General features: G+C 38.3%; 1 long non-coding RNA gene across 1 annotated transcript in view; it reads left to right on the forward strand.

Annotated features, from left to right (window-relative positions):
- Positions 1-18,336, forward strand: part of Gm10823 (predicted gene 10823) — a 76,199-nt gene extending 57,863 nt beyond the window's left edge. The window contains exons 3-5 of the long non-coding RNA NR_033475.1: positions 3,798-3,882; positions 7,378-7,452; positions 17,841-18,336. This is a non-coding gene — a long non-coding RNA (predicted gene 10823). The remainder of the gene's footprint in view (positions 1-3,797; positions 3,883-7,377; positions 7,453-17,840) is intronic.
- Positions 18,337-23,482: the final 5,146 nt, after the last annotated feature.

A 23,482-nucleotide genomic window follows, 5' to 3' on the forward strand; every position in this document is an offset into this window, starting at 1 on the left:
CATACAAACATACACACACACACACACACACACACACACACACACACACACACACAATATGGAATTTGATTAGCACCTCAGATATCATGTGGAGTCCAAGCTACTCAAGATCCTTAAAGATCAAATTTATTTTTAAACAACTGAAAAGAAAAGTGCTTTCACTAAGGGAATACTAAGAGTATGCTGTAGTCCCTGGGTGTGCTAAATGAGTGTGATGGTTAGCTTTAAATGTCAGTGTGACACAACCTTAAATGAGTCTCAGTGGGTGATCATCTATATCAGAATGCTCTGTGGGCATGTGTGTGGGAGACTTTCTTGATAGCCACAATTAATGTGGGAAGTCCTAGCCTGAACGTGGAGGCAGGGCATCATTCCCTGGTTTGTCTAAGAGTAAAGAAAGCTAGCTGGGTAAAGAGCATGCACAAATTTCTAGAATAAACCCTTCTTTCCTTTTTTTATTCTTTTTATGTCATGGTGTTTTATCACAGCAACAGAAATGAAACTGGGACAGTTTCCCTGCAGTCTATCCTCAAACCTCAGTTATTATATTCCTATCATATATTCTAGATAAAACATTATTATAACACAAAGATAAATGTTATTTATAAATGCATTTACTTTCTATTTAAAGTTCAAATTATAGCATTTATTTTTCACTATTTTGGATGTGAAATGAGGCTCTGCTATACATTAAAATATGACTATGGTGTTTAAGGGATATTGTTTTAAGTAAGAATTTCTCCCTTTGAAATTTAAATAAGTGTCCTGCAGGTTTAACATACACATTGAACAAATTTCCACAGGATGCTTACCACCCTTTCCTTGCCTTTCCTTACTCCTATAGGTCCTTTTCGTTCCATTACAGTGTTTTTTTTTTTCATTTCATTTATGAAAGTAAATTATTTTATGTAATCATACATGAGTTTATTTAGGTATATAAATTCTACAAAGCACAAATGAGAGGAAGTATATGATATATGTGTTTCTGACACTAACTTAGTTAATTTGATTAAATCTCTGGTTACATATATTTTTCTGCCAGTGCCATTCTTCTTAATGACCCCTGAGCTTTTGGTAGAAGCTTTTGGAAAATATGGAGTATGGAATAGAAAATTCATTTACAGCTGGGCATTCTATAGTCTCTTATTTTCTGCATATTTGCAAGTTTGTGGATCTCTTTTAATCACCATATTGATGATGGCAAATAGAAGCTTCACTGATAGAGTTAAGCAATGTATTAGTTTATTAGTATAATAATAAGTACTCAGGGGTCTGTTTAACACTATGTCTGTTTAGTAGAATAATGGTAGTAAGTTTTCTGCTAGAATCAATAGCCTGTCTGGCCCAGTTGTATTATTCTGCCTGTGCTGAACAATGATTGTCATGGAGAACAAAACTTAAGACCTTGTTAAAGAGGTTTTTACAAATTCTGAATCTTTCTGGTGGGGCTCCTGTGCAAAAGTCATAGTTAATGTCAACATGCGGGACCTTTAAGATATAGAACTATAGCAGTACTTCATGCAACTGTGGCAAGAGGTCCTGTCTTTCTACCATAGTTGTAATAGCTGAGAAGGAAGTGGAAACAGAAGGAAAAATGTGAGGAGCCAATGATGGCAGGGCTGTTTTTACTTTCGGACTTATCTTTTTTAGAACATCTGTAGTATATATCTTAAAAAGCAAATACAAACTATTCCATTGTTTATTGAAGTGTGATTTCTATGTGTTGATATTTAGAAGAAAATCCAAGCTAATGCATTGGTCCTTGGTATAGTAATGAGAGTTTCTATGCAGTGGTAAATTGGATGCTCCTAAGACATCAAAGGGGATGTACTTAAACTCTGGAAATTGGAGTCCCTGCAACCCATCACTTCCCTCTGCTTCCCATTATTAATACCCATGTGCTACCTTCAAGAGAACACATCCCTGCCTCTATTGCTAGATGCCAGTAACCTGCATATCACTGCCTGGACTTCAGAAGTGTGCTCCAAACCTTCCCCCACTACTGGTGCCACCAATTATAATTGAGGAGCTACTACACTACGATACATAATGAGAACCAAAGTCAGCACATTTTACCAAACTGTGCTCTTATGCCATATCTTCAGAAGACAGCCTTATACTGCATGTGCTACCTCATAAGAGCTGTAGAAGCAATTAAGAACTGTATAAACAGGCATCATTGTAGAAGCACTGAGCCTATGGAGATGCATGATGACATGACATGAGAGGACATGGCATGAGATGACATGCGAAAAGCAAAATGATAACATATTAGCAAGTCACAGTAAAGACTGCATGTAAAGCTTAGCAATGTATCCTTAAAGATGTTTCTAAGAAGACTCAATGGGACCCAAGGGAACACAGACATCCAAGTTAGATCACAAGAACGATCTCTAATGTTAAAGAGAGATTCAGTAAAATAAAGGGAGAGGCCATGAAAATGAACAAAATATGAATGAAAGATTGAATCGTCCAGAAAAATATGTAGTGAAAGCTTCTATCATGGACCAGATGAAGGAATAGAAAGAATATTTCAGTCTAGTTGGGTATTTAAAACACCTTAAACAATGTAATCTTAATGCAGAAATTCTCTGAGACTCATGGAACAACATTTTTAAAAGTTAATAAAACCTTGAATTTCTGAATACAAAGGAAATGAAAAGAGCTAGAAAACCTACTCAATGAAACATATGAAAATTACCTTTACTACATAGGGACCTGCATGAGACATCCAGAGACATGCATGAGACAGAGGATCTTGCATACATTTGGTGGAGCAAGGCTTTCACTAAGCACCATGTTAGAGTCCAGCTTACAAAAATCTCCAGGAGGAAGGATCTTAAAATCAACAGGAGCCGAACCTCAAGTAAACTTTAAGAGCCTCCATTAGAACAACAGATCTTCAGCAACAACCTTGGATAACTGAAAACCATAAAATTAAAGATTCAAATTCCTAAAAGAAAAATACCATACCAGATAAGAATACTGCACTTAGATAAATTAACCTTCAGAAATTCGAGATACCAAGCTACCATGATTAAAAGCTAGGAAAAATTCATTGTTATTATGCTGGCAGTACACGAAGTCTTTAGTGATGATTCTCAACCTCCCTTAGGCTGCAGCTCATTAATACAGTTCCTCGTGTTGTGGTGACCTCATAAGGTTATTTCCTTCCTCCTTGATAACTGTAATTTTGCTACTATAATGAATCATATTCCTGATACACAGGATATCAAACATGTAACCCCTGTAAAACTGTTATTTGACCTCCAAAAGGGTTGCAACCGACAGAATAAAAAATGTTGGCTTCAAGGAGTATCCTATCTCAAGCCAAAGGATGCCAAATAAGTGGACACAGATGCTCTGCATCTAAGACTGACTTGGATACCTGGGCTTTAAGCAAATCTTATATAGGAAGCCTCAGAAACATGTCTACTATTGCCTCTGATGTGTTTCTGTGAGAATGTTTGTGCAATTCATGATCTGTCCACAAATTTTCAGGACCTTATCTACTAGAATGGGGCCTCTTCTCTCTTCTCTCCTTGTCACTTGACTTCACGCATCACCTCAAGAGTACTCCCTTGGGGAACCAGAGGGAAACCATTAAGGACTCTTAAACGCTAACCCTGCCAAGAACCAGGGTCTTCTTTCTCTTCTTCCTAGAGGAGAGATGCAAATAGTAATATCCTTGCAGCAGAACTTTTACGTCATCCCATGAGAAGCACAGAGCACAGCAAATCTGTTCTGTCCCTGGCCTTCTGCATACTTATATAAAGCCCTGGCTTTCATTGTTTCAGGTTTCTCTTCTCTAAAATGAAGATAACCATGCCATCCTGACTGTCTCCAGAGGGTCACCACTGCACCCAAACGTGACAATGCAAGGTAAAGAGCTTGGAAAATTGTTACGTGGTACAAAAGAGATGACTCAGGACTTTAAGACACTGAAATCGACTGAACCAACACCTATCCTCAACTCACTTTATCCTTTCCTTACCCTGTCTGTGGAAACTAAGAGTGAAAATGCTAGAGGCGAATGCAAGATAACTCCTTGATTAAGAGTACATACTGACCTTTCAAAAGACCTCACTTTCATTCCCTGCACCCATGTTTGGCAGCTCACAACTGGTTTGGGGGATTTAATGAATTTGGCTTTGGTGGTTCGGCACTCATAGGCACAGTTACGCACATTCACATACATACACATAGATATGTATATGTGTATTTATATGATGCACATGTACATATTCATACACATGAATATGATAATATGTATATGCTGTACATTAATATTTATGTGCATGTAATATATATGTGTGTGTGTATGATGTACATATGTATGTATATGCATATCCTAATATTCAAAAGATAGAAGTAATTAAAAATCTCTTAACTAAAAGGAGCTCCATGGCCAGAGGCTATTGTACAAATTTCAACCACAATTTCTTTATATATATTATTAGGTATTTTCCTCATTTACATTTCCAATGCTATCCCAAAAGTCCCCCATACTCTCCCCCCCACTCCCCTACCCACCCACTCCCACTTTTTGGCCCTGGCGTTCCCCTGTACTGGGGCATATAAAGTTTGCATGTCCAATGGGCCTCTCTTTCCAGTGATGGCCGACTAGGCCATCTTTTGATACATATGCAGCTAGAGTCAAGAGCTCCAGAGTACTGGTTAGTTCATAATGTTGTTCCACCTATAGGGTTGCAGATCCCTTTAGCTCCTTGGCTACTTTCTCTAGCTCCTCCATTGGAGGCCTTGTGATCCATCCAATAGCTGACTGTGAGCATCCACTTCTGTGTTTGCTAGGCCCCAGCATAGTCTCACAAGAGACAGCTATATCAGGGTCCTTTCAGCAAAATCTTGCTAGTGTATGCAATGGTGTTAGCATTTGGAGGCTGATTATGGGATGGATCCCTGGATATGGCAGTCTCTAGATGGTCCATTCCTTTTGTCTCAGCTCCAAACTTCGTCTCTGTAACTCCTTCCATAGGTGTTTTGTTCCCAATTCTAAGAATGGGCAAAGTGTCCACACTTTGGTCTTCGTTTTTCTTGAGTTTCATGTGTTTTGCAAATTGTAACTTATATCTTGGGTATTATAAGTTTCTGGGCTAATATCCACTTATCAGTGAGTACATATCATGTGAGTTCTTTTGTGATTGTGTTACCTCACTCAGGATGATGCCCTCCAGGTCCAACCACTTGCCTAGGAATTTCATAAATTCATTCTCAACCACAATTTCAAGGAGAAAATAACAACAGCAGTTCCCAAATAATTCCATAAATTGGAAATGGAAGGAAAACATTGAAATTCGTTTAATGGATTAATGAGTTTAAGGACTATTAGTACCCTGACACTAAAACCAAAGATGCAACAATAACAAAAAGTAAACAATAAGTCAAAAGTTCTGATGAACAGAGACATAAAAATTATCAAAAATAAAAAATCCATCATGATATAAGAAATAGTATTCACCATGATAAAGTTGACTTCATCCCAGAGATGCAGGAATGGTTTGACAAACAAAATAATAAATGTAATGTACCACATTAAAAAAAAAAATCAAGGACAGAAAAGACATGGCCATTTCATTAGATGTAGAAAAGGCCTCTTACAACAAATTACAACATCCTTTCATGATAAAAAAAAAATTCCTACAGAATAAAAAGGCTACAGGGGACCAAGCTCAGTGCAATATATAATACATAAAGCCCATGGTAATCACCATGGCTAAACAGAGAAAACCTCAGCATTTCCACCAGAAGGGCTAAATCGTATTTAGTATGACTCCCAGTATATTCAGCCTACTTGAGACATTCAATATTGCCTATTATTGTCAAATATACTGTCCTTGGTGACTATTTTAAACTGTATTAACTGTATCAGCCAGCTCTTGAGTTGAGGATACTTCTGGAGTCACATGCCAATTGCTATATGAGTAGAGATACATGCCAGTAATAAGAATGTATGAGTCTGCAACTTCTGCCTGACAAACCCTCCTTAAGCTCATTGGCTCAAAACCAAACCCTTTAGTTCACAGTTTAATGGTGGGAAGTTAAGGCAAAACTCAGTTCAGTAGTTCTGTTTTCCCTCCACAGTCTCCTGTAGTCAGCAGTGAGCTTAGCTTTGCTGATCTTCAGTGAGATGCCTTTTGTTTTTGAGGCTGCGACTGGGATACTTGCTTAGGTCCACAGTCTTAAATAACTAGGGTCTAATATGAACTTGCTGCAGACAGAGTTCCAGATGGCAAGGAGAAACTTCTCAGACATCTTGAGCCTAAGTTTCCAGATCATCTCTGATAAATTACTTTGTTCAAAACATGTCAAATTCAAGAAATAGGAAAGTGGATAGGATTAACTGGAGTGAGATCAGGAGAGATGTGGATAAGGGATTATAACATGTTTTGTTTCCACGATATTTACCAAGCCATTGTCAGATCATACACATTTTTAAATCTTAATTGAGTTTGAGCTGAGATTTTTATTATGGTCCATTCTTTCTTCAGTACAATTTAAACAATAACACATAAAGTAAAGGAAACATTTATTTATTCCATTTAAATATTAATTTCAGTGAAAAGTTTATAATTTATGTAATTGATATTTCAAAGGCTAACCATTTACATTGTTCATGTTTATTTCTAATGTAATTATTTTAAACAAAGCATAGTCTCCATTAAAACCAATATACTACTTTAAGACATTTTCTACAGTTTAAAAATATCTACAGTATACAATTTACCATCAAGTCCTATAAATATCATAAAGGCAGAGTAAGTCAGCTTGATACCTCTGTGGAGTTATGATTGTATACTGTAAAATGGAACCTATCAAATTGTTAGGTTAAAACGAGTTAAATTAAATTTCTATTTTTCCTCAATTATACGTGTGTGTGTGTGTGTGTGTGTGTGTAAATAACAGTCTTCTAATGTAATCTCATGAAATCAAGATATGACCCTTGTGAAAAGTATATCCCCTAAATATAACTTCAAAACTAAACAAAAATATCTAATTTTAGTATCCCAAAGTCCCCAATACCTCCCCCTTTCCAAAAGCATATGGATATTACTATTAATTACTCATGATGCTCCAAAACGTCTATTTTAGAGTTGTACTAAAATGATAGGGAGCCATATGACACTTTTGAATATCTACTGTGCACAGCCCAGGTAGAGGATTAGGTGCAGTATCTGTGAAAATGATGTATAAGGGAGCATTTTATATTTTCTTCAAAATTCAATTGAGCAAGTCACAGGACAAAAGCAGGAAAATCCATGTTCTTGAAATCTTATCTTTTCCCACAAAAATGCTCTGTTTTCGTGTTTCCTGTCACAAGCTGACCTACTCTGACAGTTTTTCTGCATTCAATAATAGGTTCCCCAAGGCTGAAGACTACCGGTATGATAGTAGAGATGGAAAGGACACACTCCAGCCACTGCCACTTAAAGGGTGAGCTAAAGCAAACCAATGGCTTTTCAGCTATAAATACCACTTCATTCATTTTACAGGCTGAAATGAGAAACTCTTCATAAGAACCAAATCTGTCCAAGCCAGAGCTCAAGAAACTTATATTGCTGTTTATAAAGACTTCTGGAATTATTTAGGGAAATATACATCAGTGAGAAATTGATGAATCATTTGGGAAATTTTCTAAAATGTTATAATTTCTCAATTCACCCAAGAGGGCACTAATTATGCAAATGTCTGTGAAAGGTCTCCTATGTAACAATCAGGAAGATGTGTAGGAAGATAAATTTGGCCTAGTCTATGCCACTAGGGAACTTTCAGTCAAGCAGGGATTGGAGTGAAGCAAAATATATTTACATAATTAACTACAACCACACTCTTAAAAAGAAGCTCACTACAAGAGAGATATAAATATATGGTGTGCTTAGGTACAGGCACCATGCGGTGTTGTTAATGAGAAAGCTTCAGATTCCTGAATCTGCAAGAAGCATATAGCTAAATTCATTCCTAAATTTCTAGACATTAGGTAAGGAGTTTGTGATGGTCTGGTATCCCTCACCAATGGGATAAGGCCACTCTGCTCCGAGATTTTTCTAAGGCAACGGTAAATCTTTAACAACTCTATTATTCATTGCATCACAAATGAATGTCAAGAACGGCAATACAACTTTAATAAGGGTAATGGTGACTAATATTTATTAATCTCTGTGACAATGAAGCACTGTGCTAAGTATTTTATGTAACTCTTAAAATAGCCCATTGGCATACTTGTTGTTATTCATGAATACTCTCACTTGTCTTGCAGAAGATAAAAGAAGATGCAGGGCTATTAATCCATCAAAACTTGTACAAGAGCCAAAGCCATTATCAGGAAAGGACCCCAGACCCTTTTCTCCCAGAATCTCCACGTCCATCCCAGCCAGTGTTCTTTATTTTGCCCTCTAGCATGGATGTCACGTGTATGCTGGGTGCCCTTCTCCAGGACTCCATTCCTCATATTTTCTGAGTGCACATTCTTATGCTACACAAAGCTGGCTGAAAGTGTTGATATGACAATGGTTTTCAAACATAGATACATTTGAACATGCTTTCTTGCTGTCTTAATCCATCTTGTCATTTTGGTTTTATGTATTTATGTATTTATTTATTTACTTACTTATATTTTTGGGTGAATGATGAACATAAGTAGTCTTATTTTCACACAATATTTTGAGGCTGACAGAAGATAATACAAAAATGGAGCACTATTTAAAATGATCATGCCAGCTTGATTTTTTTTAATATTCTTAGAATTCTGAGAGTCTGAGTCTTTTCTTATGTGTTTTTATGCCCACAAATGTTTCAAATTTAACAATTTCTCATGGCATCCCTATCATAAAGGGATATATAACTTTGAAATTACTAACATCCTACAGTTTATAACATATTTTAATGTGTGTGACCTTAAAGATCCCAATTTCATTTTGCCACTGAGAAATAGGTCTCCTTCTGGAAACTGTGCATCAGAGCACCTTTCATGATCTGCTCTTTGCATGAATTACGAGTACATAGGGCCGAGGTCATGGCCCTTCTCAATTTCACCCATTTCTGTCCTCTCTCCCAGACACCAGTATGAGATTGGTCTAGGACAGGTGTTTTATAAGCTGTACTAAAGTGAGTTGTTTAGAGCCTTGTGAACTGGGGTTCCTATGAATAAAACACAAATTAGGATGTTCTTATCCTACAGAGATGGTAACTGACAGAATCAATTGCTAGACGACAGCCTCTTCTTCTGCTGTCTCTCTTGCTTTGTTGACTTTAACAGTACAGAGTACACTGTTTACATTACTATCTGTCTTATGCACTGTCTGTAGTTTGTGGAGAGAAAAAGTAGCAAGTGAACAACAAAACTGTTTACATAAAACAAGAGAAAAGGTGCTCCTGATGCCGACTCGGCATTAAACTATTCGGCACCTTTGTTGCCATTGCACAATATGTGATCACGCAGCCAATTGGCTTCGTATTATAACCTTTGCTAACAATATTCATGAACAATACCATGGAATGTCTGCATTTAAGTGCCTCTGTATGTATATACTTTCAGGTCCCAATATTATGTCTGAGGACTTGTACATAAGACCTACAGTATTTTCTCGGAGCTACAACAGTATTGTAAAGGTTTTATGACTGACTGGGAATCATATAGCAACTTACTTAAATGTCTGTAGAGAAAACAACAGAATATCTAGAAGAGAGCTGTGATGTAGTACTGTGAGATAGTCTGTGCTCTGACATTATTTATGTCTCCGGGTCTATTCCTTGGGTCCTCACATGAACCTCATATGTGAACAGCAATATTGACTGTCGGTCATCCCACCTGCAGTCTTGGAATATGCTGCCTGAAATAACCATTTGCAACTGTCAAAAAATTTAATTTCCCCAGCCTTATTGAGTTGCTACTTCCTGAAAGCCACAGTAGCAAATCCTACACTGGTCTTCATTAGGAGAAAATGAATTCCTCACAATATGTTTCTAATAACCATAATAATTATAATAAAAACATTGGGGATTTAAAATCAATTTTCTCTTTTTTTGAGATCAGGGCCTTTATTTTTTTAATTAATATTTTTTATTACATATTTTCCTCAATTACATTTCCAATGCTATCCCAAAAGTCCCCCATACCCTCCCCCCTACTTCCCTACTCACTCATTCCCATTTTTTTTTTTTTTTTTTTGGCCCTGGCGTTCCTCTGTACTGGGGCATATACAGTTTGCGTGACCAATGGGCCTCTCTTTCCAGTGATGGCCGACTAGGCCATCTTTTCATACATATGCAGCTGGAGTCAAGAGCTCCGGGGTACTGGTTAGTTCATAATGTTGTTTTCTTACACGCGTTCGCTACCGGCCAGGAAAGATGCAACAAACCGGAATCTTCTGCGGCAAAGCTTTATTGCTTACATCTTCAGGAGCAAGAGAGCAAGAGAGCAAGAGAGCAAGAGAGCAAGAGAGCAAGAGTGCAAGAGTGCAAGAGAGCAAGAGTGCAAGAGAGCAAGAGCAAGAGAGAGAAAGCAAGAGCAAGAAAAAGAACAAGAACAAGAAAGCAAGAGAAAGAATGGCAAAACCCCGTCCCTTTTAAGGAGAATTATCCTCCGCCTAGGACGTATTACTCCCTGATTGGCTGCAGCCCATCGGCCCAGTTGTCATCACGAGAAAGGCAGAACACATGGCGGGAAAACTGCCCCTGCACGTGTGCAGATTATGTTTACCACTTAGAACACAGCTGTCAGCGCCATCTTGTAATGGCAAATGTGAGGGCGGCTCCTCACAGATCCCCCTTTTCTTTTAATACGAGCAATAGGCCACCTATATTAATGAGAGTGGAGATAGAGGTCAAATCCCCAGTGTGCAGGTAAAGGAGCCATGTACAGGATTAGCTCTTAGGCTCACAGGCTTTTACCCAGAGCAACCCTGACCTGCTCCCGTGTCGTTTTTCCTGGGAAGAAGGACACTTGGACACTCAACCTTCTTGAAAAATGACATGTCTCCCTAGAATAGGCTCATATATGCTGCAGAGCCCTTCTACTGCAGTGCTTAGCCGTGCAACTCTCTTGGGCTGCTGAAGCACACTCACTCTATCCCGTGCAATGAGACTAGCCTCGTGGGGTGCAAGAGCTGAATGGCCAGCGACCTATTGCTTAAGCATAGATAACCATATATCAGGGGAAGCACCATGTTCTAGAGCTGCAAGTGCCTGGGCAATAACCACCTTGTCTCTCCTAGTTTGGGCCTTAAGCTTACAGACCAACCAAAGAAGCAACACTAATCCACAGCAAACTGTATCTCCAAATAATATCAATCCCACCCATTCTTTAAAGAAGGAAAATGCTGAGGAGATCCAATTGGGTAATCCTTTGGTCAGGGACAGGTCCAAGCGCGTGGAGTTGACCTGAATAATGGCAATTCTCAATTCCCGAAGGGTCTGTTCAAATTCAGCCGTCCAATTCTGTAACATATACTGAGAAAGACTTTTTAACAAATTAGCTGCCCTAGTAAATTTCTCATACTGAATGGAAGTAACGCATAATGAGGGGTCCCCCAAGCTCCCGACAAACCCTGAGCCAGTCTTGTAAACCTTTGTTTTCTTGAGGCTATGGCCGCTCCGCATTCCTGTGTGGCTTGCTCATAAATGAGTTATTCTACCAGAGGTGTGGCTTGCTCTGAATCTCCAAAAATACGCTCTGCTGCCTCTGTCATTCTGGCCACAAAATCTGAGAATGACTCCTGAGGTCTCTGGACGATCTTTGTTAGTTGTCCAGTGGCTTCACCTGCTCGGGAGAGCACCTTCCAGGCCCTAATAGCCTTTTCATCTGATTCAGAACTATGAAGAACTGGCTCCTTGAGCTCATCTAGTGATGAGTATAGGCTCCTTCTCCTAGAGACCTCCGCTAATTGATCTTTTTTCTTTTCTTTTTTCTTTTCCTTCCTTCTAATCTCTCCCCAGGTATTCTTACCTGACCTAAACTTTTCCTCAGGTTCAAGACCCGTGGAAAGGCCTGTATACTTATTTTGTGCGCCATATTTCCTCTTTGCTCCTACTCTCTCTCCCCGCTTTACTTCTGATAGATTGCCCTGAATTTCATCCAGAATTTTCAGCCCTGCCTTAACCGCTTGATAACATGTGAAAAGGAACAAAAAGGCTCCTAACACTAGAGAAAGTTCAAGGCCAAACATACCTTGTAAAGCTATTTCCCACTTTACTTCTGATAGACTGTCTTGAATTTCGTTAGAAAGTTCAAGGCCAGACTTACCTTGTAAAGCTATTTTCCACTTTACTTCTGATAGACTGTCTTGAATTTCGTTAGAAAGTTCAAGGCCAGACTTACCTTGTAAAGCTATACTTACGGGTACCCTGTTCCCCAGCTGAAGAGTTCTGAATTCACGCAGTTGAATCCTTCTCAACAGTCTGTGTTGCGGGAACACTTCATTACCACCGTTCCCCAGCTGAGGAGTTCTGAATCCAGGCTGGATCCTTCTCAACAGTCTGTTTTACGGGAACACTTCATTACCATGACCCGCAGTTCTGGTTCCGGAATGAGGGATCTTCCTTGCGCCGGTGATGGTAACCGTCCCAGGTCTTCTCGTCCCGGGTCTTCTCGTCCCGGGTCTTCTCGTCCCGGGTCTCAGCACCAACTCTTACACGCGTTCGCTACCGGCCAGGAAAGATGCAACAAACCGGAATCTTCTGCGGCAAAGCTTTATTGCTTACATCTTCAGGAGCCAGAGAGTAAGAGAGCAAGCGAGCAAGAGAGCAAGAGAGCAAGAGTGCAAGAGTGCAAGAGTGCAAGAGTGCAAGAGAGCAAGAGAGCAAGAGCAAGAGAGAGAAAGCAAGAGCAAGAAAAAGAACAAGAACAAGAAAGCAAGAGAAAGAATGGCAAAACCCCGTCCCTTTTAAGGAGAATTATCCTCCGCCTAGGACGTATTACTCCCTGATTGGCTGCAGCCCATCGGCCCAGTTGTCATCACGAGAAAGGCAGAACACATGGCGGGAAAACTGTCCCTGCACGTGTGCAGATTATGTTTACCACTTAGAACACAGCTGTCAGCGCCATCTTGTAATGGCAAATGTGAGGGCGGCTCCTCACATTGTTTCACCTATAGGGTTGCAGATCCCTTTAGCTCCTTGGGTACTTTCTCTAGCTCCTCCATTGGGAGCCCTGTGATCCATCCAATAGCTGACTGTGAGCAAGATTTTCAATTTTCTCTTTTAATATGTATATTACCACTTAAAAGGAATACACTACAATTCTGTCCACTTACAAGAGGGCACTGAAGCTGAGAGCCTAAGATAACTTCTCAAAGACTTTCAAATTGTCATTGACAGAGCTTGGATCCAAGCCTCAGCCATGTGCCTCTAGAGACTAAGTTGCTATTAAGAGCTTTGTTGTCCAGTATCCTTCATGTAACTATCACCGCTTTCTTTATACATGGTACTAGACCCTGTGAGTCTCTGAAAAACTTGTTTATTTATTCTTCTTACTAAAAAGTAATTTGTGCCTTTAATTTATATGTAAGTAATGTGTGATGTTCATACTAAATTTTAAGAATTTTTTTCTTGCTTCTGCGTGTTTGTAAGGGAATACAAACAATAAGAAAATCCATTACTTAAACCAATGGTTCTCAGCCTTCCTAATGCTGTGCCCTTCCATTCAGTTCCTCATGATGTGGTGACCCGCAACCACAAAATCATTTTGTTCCTTCAAAACGCTAATTTTGCTGCTGTTATGTATGAATCATAATGTGAAGACCTGTGTTTTCTGAGGATCTTAGGTGACATTTGTGAAAAAGTCACTCTACTCCCCAAATAGGTCATGACTCACATATCAAAAACCTCTGGACTAGTTGATCTGACCACCTTTCCTATGACTGGAAGATTATAAAATTATCTTACACATAGCATGCCTTTACATGGCCTACAATTAGTGCAACTACCACACATAAGTTGCAATTAAAGGATGATTAATAAAATTTGCCACTGTTAGATATTTTCAGATTTAATCACTATCTACATAGTACCTGCTTTTGAACCATTTGGTCATCTCAAATTCACCCCAGAGACTACCATTAATTCTTGTGTGTGTGTGTGTGTGTGTGTGTGTGTGTGTGTGTGTGTGTGTGTGTGTGTGTGTTTGAGACAGGGATTCCCTGTATATCCCTGGCTGTCCTGGAACTCACTTTGTAGACCAGGCTGGCCTCGAACTCAGAAATCCACCTGCCTCTGCCTCCTAAGCGCTGGGATTAAAGGTGTGTGTGGGCCACTATGCCTGCCTTAATTCTATTTTCTTTAGTAGTGCATTCTGTGAATCATTCTGTTGTTAATGGATTAAAACCTATTCAGGTATTCTACAGCTGCTTATGAATATCTGCTAATATAAAACATTGATTGAAAGTAAGGAAGGTGCATTCCATGTACCTCTTTGTGCACATCATTTCAGAGTAATGAATGTAACAGCAAGAAGTCCCAGAATTATGACAAGGATACACAAACAGAGATGAGGGGAGCCAGATTTAGTGCAATCTGTGGATGAGAGGTATTTTCTGAGAGATCTTAGGCTTAATTTTACAAAATTAGCATAGGTAGAATGGTAAGCTTTTCTACTAAAGCACACACACACACACACAAGACACACACAGACACACACACACAGACACACAGATACACACACACACACACACACACACAGACACACATAGACACAAGACACACACAGACACACACACACACAGACACACACACACAGACACACACAGACACAAGACACACACAGACACACACAGACACACACACAGACACACACACACATACACACACACAGACACACACACACACAGACACACACACACAGACACACACAGACACACACACACATTCATAGCATAAAAGCAAAATAACACATGTGTATAGGGAACTGCAATTCTTTTGGTGTAGCTGAGGTATATAATAATGGTAAAAGAATGTCAGATATAAATTATATTTTTTCTCACAATTAAAATGTCCCAAAACATTTAGAAACTCTTCTAATTGATTTCTTTTCCATACTCTCTAATTTTTAATTTACTCAGATTGTATTCTATGCTAAAACCCATATTTATGGATATGGATATATTAACTTCTCATCTCACCCAATGAATGATGCTATTCAGATTTAATAGTATAGACCTGATTTCCTTGAAGAAGTGATAATAACTCTTTGGAAAACTCTTCCCTACTTAACATGTTCCTCTTTCTGCATAGGTTACCAGGATATTCTAAGGATGCTTTGCAATCAAAATATTTATTTCTATTTAGTCATGCTGTTTATTTACGTTCAGTGTTTCTTTTAGAATTTTATTGCTTACATCCTTAATAATACATCCTTCAAACTGTTTATAGCAAATGATAAATCATAAAAAATGAGTGTCTCAGCCCACACTCAAACTTTGTGCAAAATATTATTTTTGTGGTTTTTTTTTAGATTGAAAAAATATGAATGTGCTTGATATCAATACTCATTTGCATAGTATTATTTTAGAAAGGATTACCTACTATAATCTAAATGCATTTCCAGTTATTTTATGCCATTATCATTCTTTTAAAAAAATTTAAGTGAATTTTCCTTTATCAATGATGAGTTATTTTTTTAAAACAGTAAGTTTCTGTATCTGTGGGTTGCTAGGGCAGGCTGTTGAATGACCCTTCCACAGGGGTTACATATCACATATCCTGCATATCAGATATTTACAGTATGATTCATAGCAGTAGAAAAATTACATATGTGAAGAAGCAACACAGATAATGTTATGGTCGGAATTCACCACAACATGAGAAATTGTAGTGAAGGTTTGAAGCATTAGGAAAGGTTGAGAATCACTGGTCTAGTCCAGTCATCTAGCTGAAAATGCAGCCATGAATAATTGCAACATTGACAATTTATCTGAATTATGTAAAAGGAGAGTTGTATTGCATCCTCGTTTCTACCCTAAGGGGGGAAAACAGGTGAAGAAATAAAGATTTATGAACACAGACTTTAACAAACAAGCTTTAACACCTGTCTCCCAAGTTGTTGTCAGTTAATGAAAAGCAAAGCAAAGCAGATGAATGTAAGGGAAAGGTAAAAGAAGTCTCTGCATGAAAATGCCAGTTTTTCCACTCAGTTATATTCCCTTTTCCTTCTTGACTTTATTCTTAGAAGCAACGTAGAAGTCTCTAAATCAAACTCTGAACTATCTACTCATTTATTATTTGTTATCCTTGTTCCCAAGAATCTGTCTCTCACCTCTTGCAGCTTCAACATGAGTTTCTCATGCTTAGACTTCTCTGGTTAGCTGTCCCAGGATGCTGAAGGACTGCTTGGACACCCATGCTAGCCCACACATAGCAGATGCGCCAAGACATTTTCATGTATCAGGAGCTTGGGTTATAGGACTTAGGTATATTTGATAGAAGTTAGAGCAAAAGAAATCCTAATCAGACTGTGGTTCAATAAAAATAATTAGATCTGATATTTTAAAATTTATACATTAAATGTACTTGTACAAGAACAACAAAATTTTTACAAATCAAAATCCCTCTAACCACAATCATTCCAAATAATTGGCGAAATTCTATAGAAAAATTTTCAAGTGCTCCATTATATGTCCTTTAATCATATAGAAATATAAATATTGTACCTTAGAAACTACTAACAATTCAGTTGAGGTGTCAAAGTGAGCATAAAATTGTGGGTCAAGCATTTTATTAATGTAACTATTTAAAGTTTATCTCAGAAAAGAAAGTATGTGTACATATGCCTAATAAAATAAGTTAAACATAAATAATCCTTACAAACAAAGAAGAAAGAAAAGTTCCTAATAGAGATGTCAGTTTACATAGAAAATGTTAATCTGCTCTTTGACACAACCCATTCATATTTGTTTCTTAAGTATCCTTCTATTGACCATGTGCTAAATGCTTGATTCCCAGCTTCATTCAGTTTGAAGGTGATGGAACCTTTAGAAGTGAGAGTTAATGAGGGGATTAATGGAATTATGGAACCCCCATCACCCATGCCCATTGCTTTATGTGTTTTGATTCCCAACTATGAGGTGAGAGTCTGTCTTGTGCCATGAGCCCTGGCCATAGTGTGCTGCCATCCCATAATCAAAACGAGGGGACTGTGACCTTTTAATGAGATTGAGATCCAATCCATTTTTGTCTTAGATGTTGACTTGTATATTGATAGCAAATGTATTAATCATGTGGTTGACAGGAGAATTTTATAATTCTTTTCAAAACATTTGATAGTCCTAATGAGTGATATGGGGTCTTAAATACCAAGTGCTGAATATCCTGGTCAAACCTAAATAAAGTCAGTGATATTTGTAATGCATAAATATTGACAATGTCTACTCTAATATTTCTCACCTACAAATAGTTTACAATTTTATTATTTACGTATAATAGTTACTGCTTTCATTTATTTCCCAAAGCACTTTCAAAAAAGCATAGTTATCAGCCCCTAGCAAATGACAATAATAGTCTCTACAGACTTTTTCATAAAATATGCAAATCATACCCAGAGCTACCTAATTTATATAATTTAAAGGTATTTTAATTTATGAGTGTATTCTGAGCACCAGATGCTTATGAATATAATTAAGGGTAATAAATACCTCCATTATTCTTAATCTTATTGTGGAATCTAGAAATTCTCTCTGTCACAGCTGCATGTTCTCCGAAAGCACGTTGACCTCTTCGCCCCACCAGCAACACGTTCTCTATGTTATCACATGTCCAGGGAAATAGTGAAAGCCAGTGCTTTGTCTGTCACCTCTAAGTCAAGTCTTAACACTTCTGTGCTTCCCTTCCTGCAGCAGCCTGAGAAACAGAAGAAACAAACAGACAGGGAGAAGGGCTGTGCCCTGTTAAAATGTTCACACATGCCTCGGCAAAGATGCTCTGCAAATCAACATAGCACCGGGAAGAGCTGAGAAATGCAGAACCTCCACTCCCTTCCCCAAAACAAGATGTTAAAGATTTCCAGAGTCTGGTGTGATACTGAGGAGACTTTCCAGCCACTACGTGAAGCCTATAACCGAGGATCAAATCTGGAGACCCACACTGAATGTTTTGCTTCAGCTAAAATCTTCTGGTTGGAAGGCATAGCCTTGTTTATTTATACCTTGCCCATGAACATTTTGAGAGCTGTAGATTAAGCAGTGACATATGGTCTACTGAGGGCCTAAAAAAAAAAAAATCTGTTTTTTAACAGAGATGTTTCTTGGCTTCCTTTTGTCCTTCACCATTCATGTTACTAGAGGCTGCTGTGATAAGTCTATTTTTATAGGACCTCAAAAATAAAATCCTGATAAAATACTACACTGTTTAGAGGTTCCCATAATAACGTAATCTGTCTACTACTTCCAGAAATATGACTCAAATAAAAATGCACATGGTTTGGCATATACCTACCCCTCTCAGATAAATATGCATGGCTTGGTGTACACTCGCTCCTCCCAGATAAATATATGCATTGTTTTGTGTATCACCAGATGGCTCAAAACTAAATGCATTTGAATTCCTTTTTAGGGGGGGGGGTAGCATTTGAAAATTCCATTCCTGGCTCTACTTCATTGCAGTAAGTAAATCACAGGGCCAGTAATTTTGAGGTAGTCATTCCACTGAGGTCGGGGATTATCAGAGGGTCAAGCCTGCACTGCTGTTACACCATTAATCTTCCTCCCAGTGACAGCATTTCTTCTGGCAGACTCTGTGACCCACAGATTCTTTGTAGTTCAATCATCCAAAGGGAGTTTTTACTTTAAAAATACATTTTTTAATGCAATGGAAGAAAGTACTACAATTTAGAGGGAGGAGAAGCAGGCCACTTTTTATAAGGTCATTTGAACAGGAATTCATAGTGAAAATGTGATCTCTTTGTGGCTCCCAGAAACATCTTTATTTTTACAGGTACAGAATCCTAGTACACCTTTTAAAATTCATTTGACAAGTTTTAGTGCAATTATAAAAAGCAGCAAGTCAACCTGAAATTGCATTAAGGAAGGACCTGTCTCTATGTTGCCCTCACTGGTTTTTTTCTGCTGCAATGATATTTTGTGGGTTGTTTTGTTTTAGATTGGTTATTATTCGTTTCCTTGCTTTGGATTAAAGACAACTTTTCAGACAAATAGCCTACCACTTGAGAACTGAACATGAAGTTCAGAGCCTGATGCATTTGACAAATCCTCCAAGCCAGTGTTCCGCAGTTTCCCAGCTATGCACCTGGTCTTGCATCACTGCTCCTTTTCCATAGGGTAAGAAGGATCCATTGTGCTTAACAGTTCGAGGTGCTACAGTACATCAGAGCAGGGCAGGCATAGGGCCAGGAGCAGGGGTTGGCGTCTCACATTTAATATACAGTCAGGAAACAGAGGCAAGGGCTTAAATTGCTTTGCTCTTTCTATCTAAGCAGTTGCTGCTCCTGCTTAGGGTGAGTGTCTTCACATTAGTTAACCCAGTCTAGAAACTCCCTCACAGATACACACCAGATTTGTTTATTAGGTGATTCCAAAAATACTCTAGTTGACAATTAATATTAACATACACAGCTAAAAATAATTATCGTTGGAAATAATGAGAATAAAATAATGATTAAAGTAAAACAACCCTAGATATTTCAGATAATATTGTAGGTTAATGTTTTTCTCATTCATCATCTAAATGTCTTATGTTTTTCTATTTTTGTTTCTTGTTTTATATAATTTAAAACTTAATATTTTTGATAATTGTGTATACATATAAACATATGTGGAGCCTATGTGTATATGTTATATAAGTGTGTATATACGTATACACACATATATGTATACATATGCATATCTATATATATATATATTTACATTTACATTGTTGGACAATTTGATATTGCTCATACGTATTTGGTGATGACCATTTTGGGTTAGATTACCTATTGGTACAGGGTCAGGATCCTGATGGAAATTGTTTCTCTCTCAGAAGCCATTAATTACCTGTAGCTCTTCATGTAGAGGTGGAGATTTGCAAGATCTCCCCATCCACTTGATCCATTTGATATGTCAACTAATGTCCTTTTCTTCAGGCCCTTTGATCCCAACTCAGTTATGATTCCATGAGTGTGTCTTCCCCACCAAATACTCTGGGCACTGTTTATGTTCTATCTTCCTTGAACTTCAAATGGCTTCCAGTTTTAATATCTTGAAAAATGAAACCAAGCTTCTCTGGCTTCCCCTTTCAGTGATGAAAGGACCAAGCTGTTTCAGTAAGGATTGTGAGGAAGGATGGTATCTGTGTTTCAACACTAATTAAGGAAACAGCATGAGAAACAAAACCTTGGGAAGAACTGTAGAATCTCAGTGAGTACCATTGCTTATCATGCAGAACCATGTCTGAAAGAAACGGAGCTCTGCAGGGCCACCTGACAACCTATGTGAGAACCATATCATGCTCTTCACCAACCTAAAGATGAGCATAGCTAATAAATTTGAAAGTATTTGGAAAATTAAATATACTTGTATTTTTAAATTCCATGTTTGGAAGGATGAATTACAATTTCATGTAATTTCCAGATTTCTTCTACTACCTTCTATATTCATAAAACAACCTTTATTTATATGTCAACTGCTCTACTACTGAGTTACAGGTAAATACATCAAAAACAAGATGCCTTACAAGGTTAAAAAATGTGTAATCAATGACCCTAGATCATTTTAAAACCTCTGGGTCACAACCCCCTGGTGGTTGAACAAGCCTTTCACAGGGGTCACCTAAGACCATCAAAAAACATAGATATTTGCATTATGAATCATTACAGTATCAAAATTACAGTTATGAAGTAGCAACAGAATAATTTTAAGGTTGGGGGTTGCCACAAGATGAGGAATCGTATTAAAGTGTCACATCATTAGAAAGGCTGAGAACCACTGAGCTAGGTGAAGCACATTCCACTATCTTGAATAGTGTGTTAAATACCAATACTGTTCACATGCAAAGAAAACACATAAAAATCCTAACTTTTTTCCAAATTTTTTTAGATTTTTTTAATCGATATTTTCTTTATTTACATTTTAAATGATATCTCCTAACCTGGTTTCCCTCTGAAAACCCCCTATGCCCTCCCCCCTCCCCCTGCTCACCAATAAACCCACTCCCACTTCCTGACCCTGGCATTCCCCTACACTGGGTCATAGAGCCTGCACAGGACCAAGGGCCTCTCTGCCTATCGATGACCAACTAGGTCATCCTCTGCTACTTAGGCAGCTGGAGCTGTGTACTCTTTGGTTGGTGGTTTAGTCCCTGGAAGCTTCTTCAGCTCCTGTGTCCTTTCTCTAGCTCCTTCACTGGGGACCCTGTGCTCAGTCCAATGATAGACTGCAAGCATCCACCTCTGTATTTGTCAGATATTGGTGGAGGTGACAGCTATAACAGGCTTCTGTCAGCAAGCACTTGTTAACATCCACAAAAGTGTCTGGGTTTGGTGATTATATATGGATATTATATTATTAGCCCAGAAGCTCAGAATCCGCAAAATGTAATTTACAAACCACATTAAACTCAAGAAGAAGGAGAACAAAGTATGAATACTTTGATCCTTCTTAGAAGAGGGTAGGAGTTAGAGAGTCAAATTGTGAATCAGAGGGTGAAGGAATGACCATCCAGAGACTGCCCCACCTGGGGAACCATTCCATATATATTCAACATCCTTAGTCATCAGGGAAATGCAAATCAAAACAACCCTGAGATTCCACCTCACACCAGTCAGAATGGCTAAGATCAAAACTCAGGTGACAGCAGATGTGGGCGAGGTTGTGGAGAAAGAGGAACACCCCTCCATTGCTGGTGGGATTGCAAGCTGATTTTCCACTCTGAAAATCAGTTAGGCAGTTCCTCAGAAAATTGAACATAGTACTACCTGAGGATCCAGTAATACCACTCCCAGGTATATATCCAGAAGATGCTCCAACTTGTAATAAGGACACATGATCCATTATGTTCCTCACAACCTTATTGATAATAGCCAGGAGCTGGAAAGAACCCAAATGTTCCTCAACAGATGAAAGGATATAGAAAGTGTCAGGCATTTACATAATGGAGTACTACTCAGTTATTAAAAACAATGATTTTTTTTCCCAGATTTATTTTAGTGAAAAATAATCTTTCCTCTTTCCCATTCCCTTTTCCTTCTGCACAAACTAGAAGGCGTCATGTAAGGCATAAATATTTAGAGTTTTTCTTTTAAGTTGATCAGTTTTTTTTCTACTTCTGAGTTGATAGCAATACTGATCAGAGAGCACAGGAGGTTTCCCCTATACAGTCGGCTTTCGGACCCTGACCTCAATATCCTTCACCACAGCCACACATCTGTTATAAGAAATAAACTTGCATAGATGCATAAATACATCTAATCATCTGGAATCCATTGTTTGCTCACATTCAGTCCACTCTTGTTATTCTATGGATTTTAAGAAATGAGTATTGCCCTGTGCTCAGCATCCTTGTGTCATGCAGAAGAGATCCCCTGGCTCATTAATCCCTACTATCCTGGTTTATCTTACTTCTATTCTTCCCCCTGGTAGGTACCTTTTTGCTGTCTCCATGATGTTGCTGAAATTTTTAATTGCAATCTGGGATTTCTATGTCACCTTTGACAACTTAATTCCTGAATAATAGATGCACACAACTTTTCTATTTACAATAAACCTTAATCAGCACTAGAGCTTGGCAGATATCTGCCCTCTATGCTATTAAAATCTACTTTATATCAATAACTCTAAGTTATTATTTACTATGTTTCATCTGGGCTATTGATAGAAAATAGATTTTTAATTGCACATTGGTTGTAAGCATCTTTATTCACCAATCAAAATGATTTGGGGGCAAAGTCACATTGCTCTCTGTGGTCTACATCTAGTCACTCTAGTCTCTTGGCTGAACAAGTCTGCTGGGCTGCACTTTACATTACAATACACAACAAAAACCAAACATCAACAGTATAGTTTACTCTCACCCCCAATCTGATATAGCTGAAATTATATAAGTTTTATCCTTTAGAAATGGGCATCTATCACTATGCACTTGAGGTTCTTAAACTTCCCATGGCTCAGTAGCTTATTTCTTCTTCAAATGGGATCTTATCATGTGGATAAACAGGCATTTGTCTTCAACAACTGGGAGGCATCTGTATGGTTTCCAAGTTTTGGCAATTAGAAATGAAAATGTAAGTATTGATGAAATGATCCCTAGCAATATTCTGCTATACTCAAAGATCAGTAACGAGACCAGTTACCATCAGAAAGTCTTCATTCAGCAACGCAACAATGGAAACAGATACAGATATCCGCAGTCAAATATCAAGTGGAACTTGGAGAACCCTGTAGAAGAGGAAGAGCCAGATGGATCCAGGGTACCAGGAGAACATGGCCCACATGAACAACTAAGCTTTGGCTCATAGGTGCTCACAGAGATTGACACAGCAACCACC

This window comes from Mus musculus, chromosome 16 (assembly GCF_000001635.26).
Source record: "Mus musculus strain C57BL/6J chromosome 16, GRCm38.p6 C57BL/6J".
In the NCBI taxonomy this organism is placed as follows: domain Eukaryota; kingdom Metazoa; phylum Chordata; class Mammalia; order Rodentia; family Muridae; genus Mus; species Mus musculus.